Below are 14871 nucleotides of genomic sequence, written 5' to 3'. Positions count from 1 at the left end.
AATTAACTGTATATTTTTACAAATCATTTGTGTCTTCAATATTAATTAATTCATAATTTTTATATTTTGTCTGGCTTTGCAATATACATCTTTAAATAATCAAATTCAAATGTCAGATAATATTATATCACTATCATCTGATTCATGCATTGCAAGAATCTTGAACAGTATACTCCCAATTATTTTCTCTCGTCTTTTGTGAACTGTCATACAGCTCAGTTTTACTTATGATCCAAATGTATGCTATTGTGTGTATGCTCATATACATCATATACATATGCATATTGTACATATGCACATATGAAAATGTACATCCATTGTACATGCACACAATATGATGCTGGCCTTTCTTCAACAATTATCTTTTAGAATGGTCAAAAAAGTCATTGATATTCCATTTTAACATTTTTTACAGTTATTCCTTTTCGTGGACCTCAGTTGGTTCTGACTCGTGTTGTATCCCTTAAATTTCAATCTAATCGGTTCCTTTTGAACTGATAGGTTCAATATAAGTTGTAATGTAATAGATTATCCATGTTATTCCTATTGTTAGGTTGGGCACAAAAGCTCTTTCTGGTTTTCGATATTTTAAGTTGCCTTAATGCTAAGTGTCTATCGTATTTTAAGCTGCCTTAATGCTAAGTGTCTATCGTATTTTAAGTTGCCTTAATGCTAAGTGTCTATCGTATTCTACATCTTCTTGACATTCAGTTTTACTTCTTTCTCATGAGTCAGAGATTCATCTGTCAAAATTACCCTACTCTGTGAAACAAAGTTCTAATTGCACTTTTCCAGTCATTTAAAGCTCATCGTATGTGGAGGCATTTACCCGCCCATGAGGAATTCACATTATCAGGGAAGGCAATTTGGGGCATTACATCCTAAAATCCCCCTATGCACAGTTACCCCATTGGATTCAAGAGAGCTCACTGTGTCTTAGAGACTCTCTCCTTCACTGGTGACTGGGTCCAGGACAGTATATTCTGAGACAATCAGATTAAAGTTCACACATCTTTGCTCCTAGAGACCAATCCAAGTGAATTTCCCAGGAATATGACAACCTACACTGGGGAAAGATGCACACTACCAAAGTGTAAATATCACATTTCTTTAGTTCAACATTTCCACTGTTTCTAATGTTTGAAGTAGAAAATAATGATACTCTGGCTATGCAAGCCTGAAAGATGCTCACACATGCTGACAGCCTGTGCTTTGGAATAAAGAATATTGGCATGTGTTTACTTTGCTGCTGTTGTCATTTTATTTCACTAATAAGAACTGGAAAAATGAATGTCAGCCTGAACTCTTGAAGAGTAATATGTCTGCTTTTTATGTTTTGTTTTTGCTTTTGGTTTTATGCAGCCATATTATAGGATACTTTTGGGGTGGGGCAAGTGTTCTCAAATTTAATCATTAATGCTCTGTAGAATGTACAGAGTAATTACAAATACAGACTGTTGGTACCTCTCAGACAATAGAAAAAATGTGCAGTGCTTAAACGTGTATGCCTGAGCTGGTCTCATTATTAGCTCATGGTCCCTGTAGAACTTTCACCAAAGAAAAGTAATACTGAGTGAAAGAGGTATCCATTAGTTTTATCACTCCCTTTAATTTTTAGACGTTGTCAACCACAATCTCTCAGAAACCATAACATAATGCCAAACATGAACTAAAATGGCCATATATTGTATGTTTTTTAATTGGATGGTTTTAAGATATGGAGACAGGCTACAGTTTGATGTTGACATTGAGAGACACTTACAGAGTGATAGGAATGGACCTGTTTTCCAGAGGGACTTTCTGTAACTGGAGGGTTTCTGTCTTCTCGTTCCTCTGAAAGGGACCCTGAGTGAGCACATGGCAGAGAAGGAGATCCTCAGACTGGCGTGGAGGCCACGGATGCACAGGGATCAGCAGTGCAAGGAGGGTCTGAGCAGCAGGGGAAGATGTAAGGGACTTCTCTGATGGGAAGAGAGTGGCCCACTGGTCCACCTGGAGATGCTCTTCAGGCCTGGACATCTCCCGGGAAGGGAATGACAGAGCGAGGACTGGACACAGCAGCCTGCAGAAGCTGCCTTCTCAGGAAGCTGTCCCCCTCTATGGCTGGACTAACCTGGGCCCATCTCCATGGTCTCCCAATCCCTTCTTTTGCCAGTAGGTTCAGAGATGGAGCTGTCATTAGCTCTGCAGAGGGTCCCTGCTCTGCAGCTGCTGGAGTCTTGATGGCAATGGATGATGAGCTGAGGGATTTTACGCTGACCGAGTCAGTCACCAGGCAGTGTCCAAAGCAAGGACCAGTATTTTAACCCCAGGGTTTTGAGATGATATTGAGAACTTACCAGGATCTGAAGGGAGTTTGAAGAACAGAATTGATGTTACAAACATATCATATTAAATCTACACGTGAGATCGGCTGTTCCTAGGATCATCACACCATAGTCTCTAAGAAGAGGACGCTCCTATGACTTTCTAGTGCCTTACTCATGATCAAAATATATTTAGGCACTTCTTGTAAAGATATGGCTATTCTGTGTCTTCTTTAGTGGTTTTTTTTTTTCGGGTGGCAGATGTTATTACCAAGAATAGAGAATTACCCTCCTCTACCTGAAGAAACTCTGCCATAAAGAGATGGAATGCCAATGAATTACACAAAGGAGATTGACAAAGTCACTCAATGGAAGGAAGCTTTGTGTAAAAGCCACTGTACACTAGGCAAAGGAAAGATAGATGTCACTGAACCATCAAGCTGCAGCACTGGAAAAAGTCAGAAGTGCTTGCAGCACAAATAAACCAGTGTTGCATGGAAGGTCTGGAGGAGCATCTCACATCACGCCTGGCCCATCACAGCCAGAGTCTTGAGAGTTCCCCTCACTAATCGCAGTCCAATTTTCCTTCCCTATAACCCACTAATCACCAATCACATCTATTGAGTTCCTTCTGTGTTCTCAGAAACCACATGAAGGCTGCAAACTTCTCAAGAGCTGACACCGACCAGGAGTGGTGGCTCACTCCTGCAATCCTGGCACTTTGGGAGACAGAGGCAGGTGGACCACGAGGTCAGGAGATCAAGACAATCCTGGCTAACACGGTGAAACTCCATCTCTACTAAAAATACAAAAAATTAGCCGGGCACGGTGGTGGGCGCCTGTAGTCCCAGCTACTCAGGAGGCTGAGGCAGGAGAATGGCATGAACCCAGGAGGCGGAGCTTGCAGTGAGCCGAGATCGCGCCACTGCACTCCAGCCTGGGCGAGATAGCAAGATTCCGTCTCAAAAAAAAAAAAAAAAAAAAAAAAATCAAAATATAACAGATGTTGGTGAGAATGCAGAGAAAAGGGAAGCCTTAGACACCGTTGGTGGGAATGTAAAGTCATTCAACCTCTGTGGAAAATAGTATGGAGATTTCTCAAAGAACAAAAAATAGAATGATCGTTCAATTCAGCAGTCCCACTACTGGGTATCTACCCAAAATAAAATAAATCTTTATGCCAAAAAGATTCCTGTACTGGTGTATTTATCACAGCACTGTTCACAATAGCAAAGATATGGAATCAACTAAAGTATCTGTCAGTGGACGATTGGGTGGGTAAAGAAAATGTGTGGACGTATGTACACACACACACACACACACACACACACATATGCAGATACACCATGGAATACTACTCAGGCATAAAAAAGAATGGAATCACGTCTTTTGCAGCAACCTGGAGGGAACTAGATAGAGACCATTACCTTAAATGAAATAACTCAGAAATAGGAAGTCAAATGCTGCATGTTCTAATTTATAAGTGGGAGGTAAATATTGGGTACACATGAACGCGGAGTGTGGAATAACATGTTGGAGACTGGAAGGGTGAGAGAATGAGGGGTTGAGGGAGGAGACATTAATTACTGGGTACAATGTGCACCTTTTGGGTGATGGTTGCACTAACAGCGCAGACTTCACCACCATAAAATGTCCATGTAACAAATTGCACATGTACCCCCTAAATCTAAAATTTGAAAAGAAAAAAAAAATTGGAGTGGAGATATTAAATGTAACATCTATTAAAGTCCCTACATTTTTCTAATAAGCAGGAGATGAGAATCATGAAATAGGTACCAGGTGTCCCCCAGAGGCTAAAGAGAAAACACAGAAGAAGCACATGCTAAAGACTGAACATAGATCCTCCGACGGCAGCGGATCCCCTGCTCCTGCCAAGATCAGAGGTGCTGAGATGACTTGGAGGGAAGTTATTGGTGTGCTGGCATCTCTCACCAACTAAGCCAGTGAATGTAGCTTTAATGCAACCACTAGGAAGGAGGTAATTAGTAACTAGCAATTGGAGAAGAGGTGAAGCAAAAGAGAGTGAGTGAGTCGCATTTCCTTTCTTCACTGCGATTTCTAAGCCCAATGCAGGCCTGAGATGGGGCAGGATTGAGACACTGACTTGGATAAATTTGAGCTTCAGAGAAATCACACGGAGAGTTTGACCTGTGACCTCTGGCATGCAAGAGGCGTAAGAACTCGGATCTGAGTCCAACCAGGCGAATTCTAAATGTGAAAGGCTGGGGTCAGAACGGCCTGGCTGGGACAGAACGCAGACAGAGAGGGATGCGTTGGGAGACGCTGTGCTTTTACCAACAAAGGGAAAAAGAACTGTATGTTTTCTTGGGATGGTACAAGAAAGCCGGGTCAAAGGTGGTCTTCAAAGGCAAACTGTATAGGGAACTGCCTGGAGGAAGTGGACTGCCTGAAGCCAAGGCATGAACAGGAGAGCTGTTCATGGCCATCAGGAAAAGATGTCACTTGGATCAAGCTAATGCAGGCGACGTCCATGCCGTGGGCCCCACAAAACTCAGATGATGCCACGGGAGGAAGACTCAGACTTGGGTATCGGCTCCGTCTAGGGGACACTGATGTCAGGTCCTAACTGAATCAGTCAGGGCGGATATTTTCAGCTCCTTTACCTCTTCCTCTCACTCTGGGGCCATAATCAGAAGTGACCGGGGAGGGAAAGAAACCAGAGAGAAGGAGCCATCCCCGCTTGCCTTTGTAAACTTCACTGTAGGTTCTCATCCAGAAGCAGCCCCAGCTGGGGTAGGGTGGTGCCATCAACTTGCCTACATTTCACAGTTTTGATGTGACTTGGTATGACACTATGTATTACTGGACTGCGATTGTCCTCGTGACACCATGTAATAGTGGACTGAGGTTGTTCTTGTGACTGAGATTTGTCTGAGGTTTTGCCCACAAACTGCTGGATGATATGTGCTGGACTTGAGGGTTGCTGTGTTGTGAGGGCTCCTGGCTGTGCATGGTCCACCAGCCTCTGCTCTGCCTGGCACCTCTGGGGGTGACTCTCCCCATATTCCACCACCTAGAATTATGTCCAAAGGGGCCTGGGGGTTCCTTGGACAGCTTCGAGATGGAGCCATCAAAGAGATGGTGACATTGACAGCTTTAGGATTTGTTTTTCTCTTTCATTTTTGCTGCATCTTGTTTGAATTTGGAGTGAGGTGTCTTTAATTCACTGCATGTCTGTGCCAAGAAAATGACTCAGATGCCCACCCTGGGTCCTGCTGCATCATAAAGCTAAAGATAGAAGGATTGGGAGTTTCTGGATCTCTCGCCACCTCTCCTCTAAGCCATGGCATATGGTGGATCTGGACACGTCCCCATCTTGGAGGCAGACCTGGAGCTGTGGGCCTGGTGTGGCAAGCTGCTGCTTCTCCTGACTCTTTCTGGCAAAAACACGTCCTGTGCCCCAGGACGTGTTTTTGTGCTGCTTCTGTGGAGGAAGGAACCTCTTGGATTGCAGAGTCACCTCCACTCCCTAGTCAGTTCTCTGGAGACCTCGTCTCCCCAAACATGGGACTCCTAAGCTGTGCATAGCAGCTGGAAAGCAGTCTCTAAGCTATCACAGAACCCTCCACCTCCAAGTCTACTTGCCTCTGGCTCTTACTTCCTACCTCCTCTTGTACTCATTACCAGGCTCCTGTGGGTAGGGCTTCCAGCCCTCTCCCAAGGAGTTCCCTCTCCTCTCAGCCTACGAGACCACTCATATTAATCTCTGATTTGTAGGTGAGAATCATGACATTTAGAAAGGTTAAAAATCCTGCCCAGGGAGGCTTCTTGAAGGTATGCCCTGTGATAATGTGTACGGTTTGCCACAGAGACTCATAAACTCCAAAGCACAGCATCCCTCAACTGTGCAGCACCCCCTTTTCCCGCTCTACAAGTTCCATGTGTGTCCCCAGCATATTTCTCTCCAAAAACAGGTGAGGATGAGACTTCTTGAAATATTGATGCTAAATATATGCATACGTATTTGGTGCAGGTGCCCTGTTGGAAAATGTAACCACAAAGAGTGAAGTTGAGAGAGGAACCAGGGGACATACAGCAGGGACAGTTTGCCTGCGGCTTGAATTCAGAGGCTTAGGTCCCTGTGTGACTGCCCCACTCACAGGATTGTCTAGTATATTAACAAATCAGGCATCTCCTCCCCGCAGGGTCAGGAGGTTAAATGTGTCATTTCTATCACTAGCGCTGCATGCTGACTTCAGCGACAGCAAGAAATCCCACCCTGTGTGGTCGAGCGTGTGTCTGAAAGCCCAGGTCCAGAGAGGGATCTCCTTAGTACCGTCGAGCTTTTTAACAATGGATTCATATATTTATTAAGCAGAGAGAAGTGGGTCTTTCCAGACTCAGTCAGGAGCTCGTGTGTTTACCCATGATATGATCCTGAACCACTGGGAGAGTTTAAAAGAGCAAAGAAGGGTCCAGAAGAATTCCTCACCGGGGAGGAAAAGGAAATAATGGTGACAGTTATTTCAAGCCTTTCTTGATCTCTCTGTGTATCAGCCAAATATCGAGCTAGAGAGAATCACAACCAGTCCATGGACATTTTTTATTGTCTATTGACAAATTCTGACCTGGCCGTCCCATCTTCAGGCACCTGTGCAAACACAGAAAATTAAAAACTCCTGTTTTTTATTCGCTCATGTGCAGAAGCCTGAAAATGTTGATCTCACAGAAGTCAAACATAGAAGACAGGATACTAGAGGCTGGGAGAGGTTGAAGAAAGGGAGAGATTTGTTAAAAGAAAGCAAATTACAGCTAGGGAGAGGAATACACAAGTTCTAGTATTCTGTGACCCTGTAGGACTACAGTTAACAATAACATATTATTAGTTTCAATAGCTAGAAGGAGTTGATTGAATGTTTCCAACACAAAGAAATGATAAATACTTTAGGTGATGAACATGCTAATTACTCTGATCTGATCATTATCCATTATATCTATTGAAACATCACCATGTACCCCGTGAATATGTACAATTATTATTTGTCAATTAAAAAATTAAAATTGGACTGAGCATACTGGCTCAGGCTTGTAATCCCAGCTCTTTGGGAGGCTGAGGCAGGGGGATCACTTGAGGTCAGGGCTTCAAGACCAGCCTGGCCAACATGGTGAAACCCCATCTCTACTAAAAATACAAAACAATTAGCCAGGCCTGCTGGTGGGCGCCTGTAATCACAGCTACTTGGGAGGCTGAGGCAGGAAAATCTCTTGAGCCTGGAAGGCAGAGGTTGCAGTGATCCAAGATCGGGGGCCACTGCACTCCAGCCTGGGTGACAGAGCGAGACTCCATCTCAAAAAAAAAAGAATTAAATTAAATATTAAGTTAAAATTTAAAAAATGACTGAGAGATAAAAGCCCAACCCAGGCTCTTCACAAGGCAGCTAGATGCCAAATCTGGACATAGGAACCCTACATACATAGAAGATGGTCTCTATAATGATCCAGGGCTTACACGAAGTTGAGATGAGGAGGTAGCCATGCAAGAAACCCGACTCAGGAATGCCGCTTTCCTACCGTAGGAGAGATGCGGTTCAACAATATTTTTGGCTTTAAAAAATCCACTGCATTTCTCCTTCTCTCAGCCCCTTTATCAAAAGCCTCCTACAAAGATGTGCTGAGTCAGGTTGCCTGTTTGCTGTCAAATTTTTACTCAGCCCTCAAGATTTCGCCTTTTATTGTTTTTGGTTGTGATTATTTTATTTTATTTTTGCTTATCGTTGTGGACTGCCATGAGTGAGAGTATGGTCAAGCAGGATGGACAGTCAGGATCTACTGGCAACTAAGTGTAACTGTGGGGCCGAGGGAGATGGAGCGCGGTTAAGAACACACACAGTGGCTGGGCACGGTGGCTCACCCCTGTAATGCCCGCAGTTTGGGAGCCTAAGGCAAGTGGATCTCGTGAGGTTCGAGGAGTTCGAGACCAGCCTGGGCAACATGGAGAACCCCAATCTCTACTAAAAATACAAAATTAACTGGGTGTGGTGGCGCACACCTGTAATCCCAGATACTCAGGAGGCTGAGGCAGGAGAATTGCTTGAACCCAGGAGGCAGAGGTTGCTGTGAGCCAAGATCACACCATTGCACTCCAGCCTGGGCAACAAGAGCGAAACTCTGTCTCAACAACAACAACAAAAAAAAGAACACTCATGGTGACTTAGACAGATGCTCATTTCCCTCCTCTGCAAATGTGATGTATTAACAAAAATAATAATGCATATTTTACAGGGTCTTTGTCTAAAGTTGAGTGATAAATGCAATTTAGTATCATGCCTGAAATTTAATAAGCACTCAATAAGTGATAGCTGTTTAATCATCATCATCATCATCATCGTCATCATCATTATCCACAAAGGACCTCATCTTAAATAACAGGAGCAGCCACAATGACATTACCAAGTGTTTAGCATGGTTAGCATGGTGCCCTGGAGCAGGTAAATAAATGCACATCTCAAGGAACATCCTTGGCTGTTTTTGACCCATATTCATCCCCACCCCCTTCTCCAGGTAATGGAATACTGATTTCGTAGGACAACACCTGTTCTCCACTTTGACACTCTGCTGTTAGCAGAGGCCGTGAGCTTCTGGCAATAGCTCTGGTTAAGGGTCCAAAGCTCCGCCAGTCAGTGCATTGTGTTTCCCTTCCCATGGTAATTGCCTCTGCAATCATCATGGAACCTGAAAGAGGGCAAAGAGACTTAACTCTGGGGTGGTGCTTGCATTTCCAACCTCTTTGGTAGCATCTTCTACTAAAAGATTATGGATAGGAAATTCATGAGTTGCAGATCATGAGCTGCCATCTCTGTTAAGTGATGCCCAAGAGTTTCTTTAATGCTCCTGTTCACAGCATTTGTGATATCCTACTTTTGTTAATACATCCCTAGGGCATTTATAGATACCTTTGGATTATTCTAATTTGTTAAGCTCTTGAGTGGCTTCTTATGGGTGGTTGGCATACCAATGTTTCCTGCTTAAGATTGTTGTTGTTGTTTTTTAACCACTTTACATTATTTATCAAAGTCAATGAAAAGAAACATACCGTTTTTATGTGTGTTTTTAGTAATAACATACTAACAGTATACTAGTTATTACTGATTGTATTAGTCATAATATATTGATACTATTACTAATAGTAACTGCTATTCTAGGTGCTGTTTGCAACGCAATGACATATGGCTGGATTTTAAATTTAAAACTTGTAAATGCCAATAAGGGATGACCTGGTTAAGAGAGCCATTTCCCTCATCAATGTGAAACTATTCAATAACGGTAAATACAGAGCAGCAGATAGGCTCCCACGAATGACGTCATTCTTAAGCACCCGACTCTGAAACCACGGCAGTTGGTACTATTCATTCTGAGAGACAATTGAATGCAATGATGTTCAACCCTTCTGTTCTAAGGAATGGGATTTTGGAGACATTGAACGCTTGCCAGGTGAACACAGTCAGCTTCCACGTGGAAACGCCATATGGAATGTGCTCTGCTTCAACAGTCACCTCCAGAATCGTGTGTCACAGGGTTGTTGACAGAGAAGGAGACTTTCAGAACCCCGAGGCCACAGTATGGAAGTGTAAAATACTGCAGAACACAGGAAAAATTCTCAGGAAACCGTCTAATGCATGGGGCGGTCCCTCCTGCATTTACATGTTGACTTTGCCATCTGTATTTTATATAACCCTAGACAAAGCACTTTTTTTTTTTCTGTGCCTCAGTTTCTGTAACCTCATCCATAAAATTAGGTTATAATGACACTTACATCAAGGGGCTCTTATGAGCATGAAGGGAGTTAATGGTAAAGGACCTAGAGCAGTATTCAGGGATGGCCATTATATCACCATTCTACCTTACACTGCTGTTCACTTGTCCATAACCTCCACGAACCCGAGGCCTGTGGGATCAACAGTGGTTTCAGATATATGGTTGTAGCTACTGCACCAGGGATGCTGCTTGACTCAGAAATGTTTCTCAATAAATATCTGTGCAATACATGGATGTTAGAAGAAAGACAACCCTAAGAGAGAAAACACTTTAATTTGCATTAGCCAATTTATCTGAGAACAACAATGTGATACACTTAGAGTCTTCATATTCACACGTGACCCTGGTCAAGTCACTTCCCCTTTCAGAACATACATTTTGTCTGTCAAATGGGAGGATTGCACTTTGAATATGTTAAAAAAAACTTACAGGTACATTACTAGAACATCGTTCTATATTATAGCCTAATGGTTTCCAATGCTGTTGTATATTAGAATTTCCTGGAGACCTTCAAACTATACTGATTTCTGCTATAACTATATACCTAATTATTCTAACTATGTCATATTCTGGGAAAGGCAAAACTATGGAAATAGAAAAAAATAAAGGCCAGTGGTTACCAGGAATTAGGGGAGAGTGAGGGATGAATAGGTAGAACAAAGAGGACTTTTGCGACATGAGGTTATTCTGTTTCATACTGAAATGGTGGATACGGGACTTTCTGAAAATTCTTGAAATGATGAATGCATTTGTCAAACCCTGTAGAACATTACAACACAAACAGTGAACCCTAATGAAAGCTATGGACTTTAGTTAATAATGTGCCAATATTCGAATTGGCTCATCAACTTAACCATCGTACCGCAGTGATCCAAGATATTGAGACCAGGGAGTGCTGTTTTATTCTGGGGGAAGGAGGTATGTGGGAACTCTCTGTACTTTCTACTCAATTTTTCTATAAAACTAAAACTGCTCTAAAATTAAATCTAGTAATTTGAAAAATATTCCCTTTCCCCATGCTCTAGAGATCCTGATTTAATTTCTCTGGGGTGGAGCCTGCACATTTGTATTTTTTTAAGTTATGCACATTATTCTAATGTGTAGCATGGATTCAGAACAGCTAACCTAAAATGAAGGGTCTGCAGAGATTGATGTAGGGGGTGCCAGAGGGAAACCAAGTGTGAGAGAACAAGGCCTTCACGCTTTGTAAGAAAGGACAGAACCAGATCACAGGGGCTACTTAAAAATCCCGTCCTCTTGCTTTGCATTCTTCCAGGAACTGCACCCGGTGATTGAACTACCAGTTTCTGAAGGCCACCCATTCACACCTATTTCCCACTACTCCAGGTAAGACACGGCAGGCAGTCTTCCGGGAAACAGAAGTCTATATTTGTTACCATCGGCATCTAACTCATGATCCTAATGAGGACCAGGATTCCTGTGGGATCAAGTTCCCCTCTGAGGATTCTTGAGAGCCACCTTCCTGAATCCTCAAACACCTTCCTACCTGCCGCCCTCCATTAACAATTACCTTTCCATCTTTATTTTTTGCCTGCGACAAGCACCCTTCACATACTCATACCTGTTTCACCTTTCTTCCTTAATAACCTAGATTTTATTTTCATGTTGAGGAAAAACACTATTTTCCACTAGGCTACCTGCAGCTAGAGGAGGCTATGAGTCACCATTTTGACCCTAGAGATATAAACAGAAGTTGCTGGGAAGAGCTTCCAGGAAGCTTCTGTAAGATGATTATCTAGTTGGGTCTGTCTTTTTGCTTTGTCCATCCCTTTCTTAACTTGGGAATGTGCATGTGATACAGGAGGTGAAGCAGTCGTTTTGTGACTAGGAGGAGATAAAGCCACATGGGTAAGGTGGCAGAGCAGGAAACTGGGAGGAGCGTGAGCTTCTATTGGCAATGAGGGATCATCATACTATTCCTAAACAGTCTAAGTCCTGAGGTCTTGTGTGTGTTCTTACTTGTTCATTGCTCTGCTTTTTCAGGTTGTATATTACTTACAGCTCAATACGACCTAAACTTTAACCAGTCATTCTCCTAGTTAGACTGTGAGCTCCTAGAAAGAAGTTTGGCATGTGATATGTTTCTTATGGTCCCTGTAGTATCTAGCACATGCTAGCAGGGATCAGCTGTGCCATACTCATCTATTGATTGACTTGGGATACAGTGAGTTGAGGTAAGAAAGAAACAGAAGTCAACTCCAGCATGTCACCAACATGTCAAAGAATAAAGTTTGCTGTTGGTCTCAACAGCCCTAGGGCAGCTTTACTGTGGTGGGATCTCTCTCTCCTACCTAGTGAGGCTCCAAAATATGACTTTAATTATCCTTCCTAAGGTTTACAAAATTCACTGAGCTTTTGTCTTTAAAACAGTATTCCTTCCCCACCTCTGGTGTGAAAAAAAATTAGGACCAGAGTTTTACATTTTTTTCTTTCCAATATTTCCAGAAAAGTATGCCCCAGTCTAATTTGCAGGTGGAAATTGAAAATGCATCTCCCTGACCTCAAGGGATGATATTCAGGAGCTTCAGGGAATCTTCAGCTAATGGGAGAAGCACAAGCAGATTGATGGATCCCAGAGACAAAACGTCTATCCCAGCTCAAATGACATCTCGTGGAGCGTGAAAATTGGAGCTTTCTGTGCCCATCTTCAGAGAGAGACATCAGACAATCTTAACATTTCTGCAACTGAACGTGGGGTGAGAAGAGGGCAGTCTTCCAGTGGGTCCACCACATTTTCTTTCCAATTGAGGCAATTCATGGTCTCTTCTGGCAACTGCAAGGACAGATGTGAATTTACCACTTTATTGAGTGAAATGCTCTGGGCATTGTGAGACTCACATATGCACCCAGAGGGGAAGGGACCCTCACTCTGGAAATGGAAATCAGTTCATAATTGTATCCAGACAAATAAATAGGGCACACACTTCAGATCTATTACAGGATCCAGGCAGAATCAGAAGAACAAAGGCATGAAGTAGAAACACATTCATATGCCAGGTATAGGTGGGAGCTGGGGAGGGCAGAAAGTCCAGGGTTCCTGGCCGGGGGAGAGGGACTCTGCTCAGCCTCTCATGCTGGAGTGCACGAGTATAAAATAAGGTAGCTGAGGACATGAAGCTTGGCTGCCTGCACCATTTGAAGAAAGAAAAATCAAACTGTGTTTTATGAGTTTCTCTGAGTGGGCTGATGGTAAAAGTGATTGCATAAGTGAATAAATTGAAATATGTATCCTGGTTGTGTCAAAAGCAAAAATAATTATTTTGTTCTTGGTGAGATGTAGTGTTTAACTGCCAACACATCAATCCAAATAAAAAGGACATCTGCATTTAGATCTATTAATACATTTATTAACAAAGGATGTATCTGAATTATCCATCCATTTGATCCACATTTTGCAGAAAGGCAAGCCAGCATGGAGAGGCCATGTCACGGGTGATTAAAAACGTCACTGGAATCTCAGGGCAATGGGAGAGTCAAGAAAGAGGCAAAAAAAGAGAAGTCTCAGAGCAATGGAGGTGGTCTTTTTTCAGGCATTCTTGCCTGTGAACGGCTGATTAGGATTTTCCTGAGCCCCTCAGAATGGTGAAAAGCAAATGTGGAGTGTGTGATCTTTAAGGATTAGGTTCCATAGAACTCTTCTACTTTCTGTCTCCTGAATTTGCTGTCTTTTAATTCTAACCATGGTCGACTTAGGGGCTCTTGCACACACACACATTTACCTGAAGTTGATTTATGCTTGTGTATGAGTGTACATTATTTAGACCTAGAATAATTGATGCAATTTGACAGAAAATTTGGAAAACTTAAAGAGAGAAAGAGAAGCATGATGCCTGATGAACCCCTCACTCATGAATATGGACATCCCAGCAGCGGGTAGCATTCCCACTGTAGCACCATGGACTGGATATGAATCCAGATTATCCACCTCCTCAAAGGGTGGTTTGAAAATTATATAATGCTTGTAAAATGTATCTTCCCCGGCACATAATAAATGTTAGCTGAGGACACACACAGCAAGACGCCTATGTAAAAAGATGTTCATTGCAGTAATAAATGGAACTTTTAGAAGCAATGAGATACCTACCAATGAAATAATCTTATGGCATAGGTGTTCTGTAGCAAAACTCTCAGAGAGCCCAAAGGATGCAGCAGGTCTGTGCTAAATGTTAGGCTAAATGACAAAGACATGCATTGTTAAATAATCAACAGATAGATACAATGCATAATATTTTAAAATCACAAACCCAAACCATACCTTTCAGCACGCATATATATGTGTGCATGCATGCATAAGTACACATACATACATGTGCATATATGTCTGTGTGTATCTGTACACATTGATATCTATGTAATATGCCAAACTGATGACAATACAGATTAACTCAGGGTAATCACGAAGAAAAAGTGAGGTCAAAAGGACTTTATTTTTAAAGTTCATTCATTCTTTAATCAACACATGAAAGTGGTAAATATTTATTATGTACAGCCTGATGTTTTGAAAGAGGTACCAAAGAGGACTTTAGCTTTCCTGTGTGTAGTGTGTGTTTAATTTTCCCAGCTGGAATTCAGTGTATTGCTTGCTTACTTAGAAGACAGGCTCAGTTTTGAGTTCTGGCACTGATTATTTTGGTGACTTTAGAAAAATTACAAGACTCTCATCTTTATGAACAAAATGGCAATAAGAGACACAACCATCAAAGAGTGTCACAGGTGGCTCTTTGGAGGTGTTTTGCTGTGAAAAATA

Source organism: Macaca thibetana, chromosome 11 (assembly GCF_024542745.1).
Source record: "Macaca thibetana thibetana isolate TM-01 chromosome 11, ASM2454274v1, whole genome shotgun sequence".
Taxonomy (NCBI): Eukaryota; Metazoa; Chordata; class Mammalia; order Primates; family Cercopithecidae; genus Macaca; species Macaca thibetana.
This window is presented reverse-complemented; position numbering follows the sequence as displayed.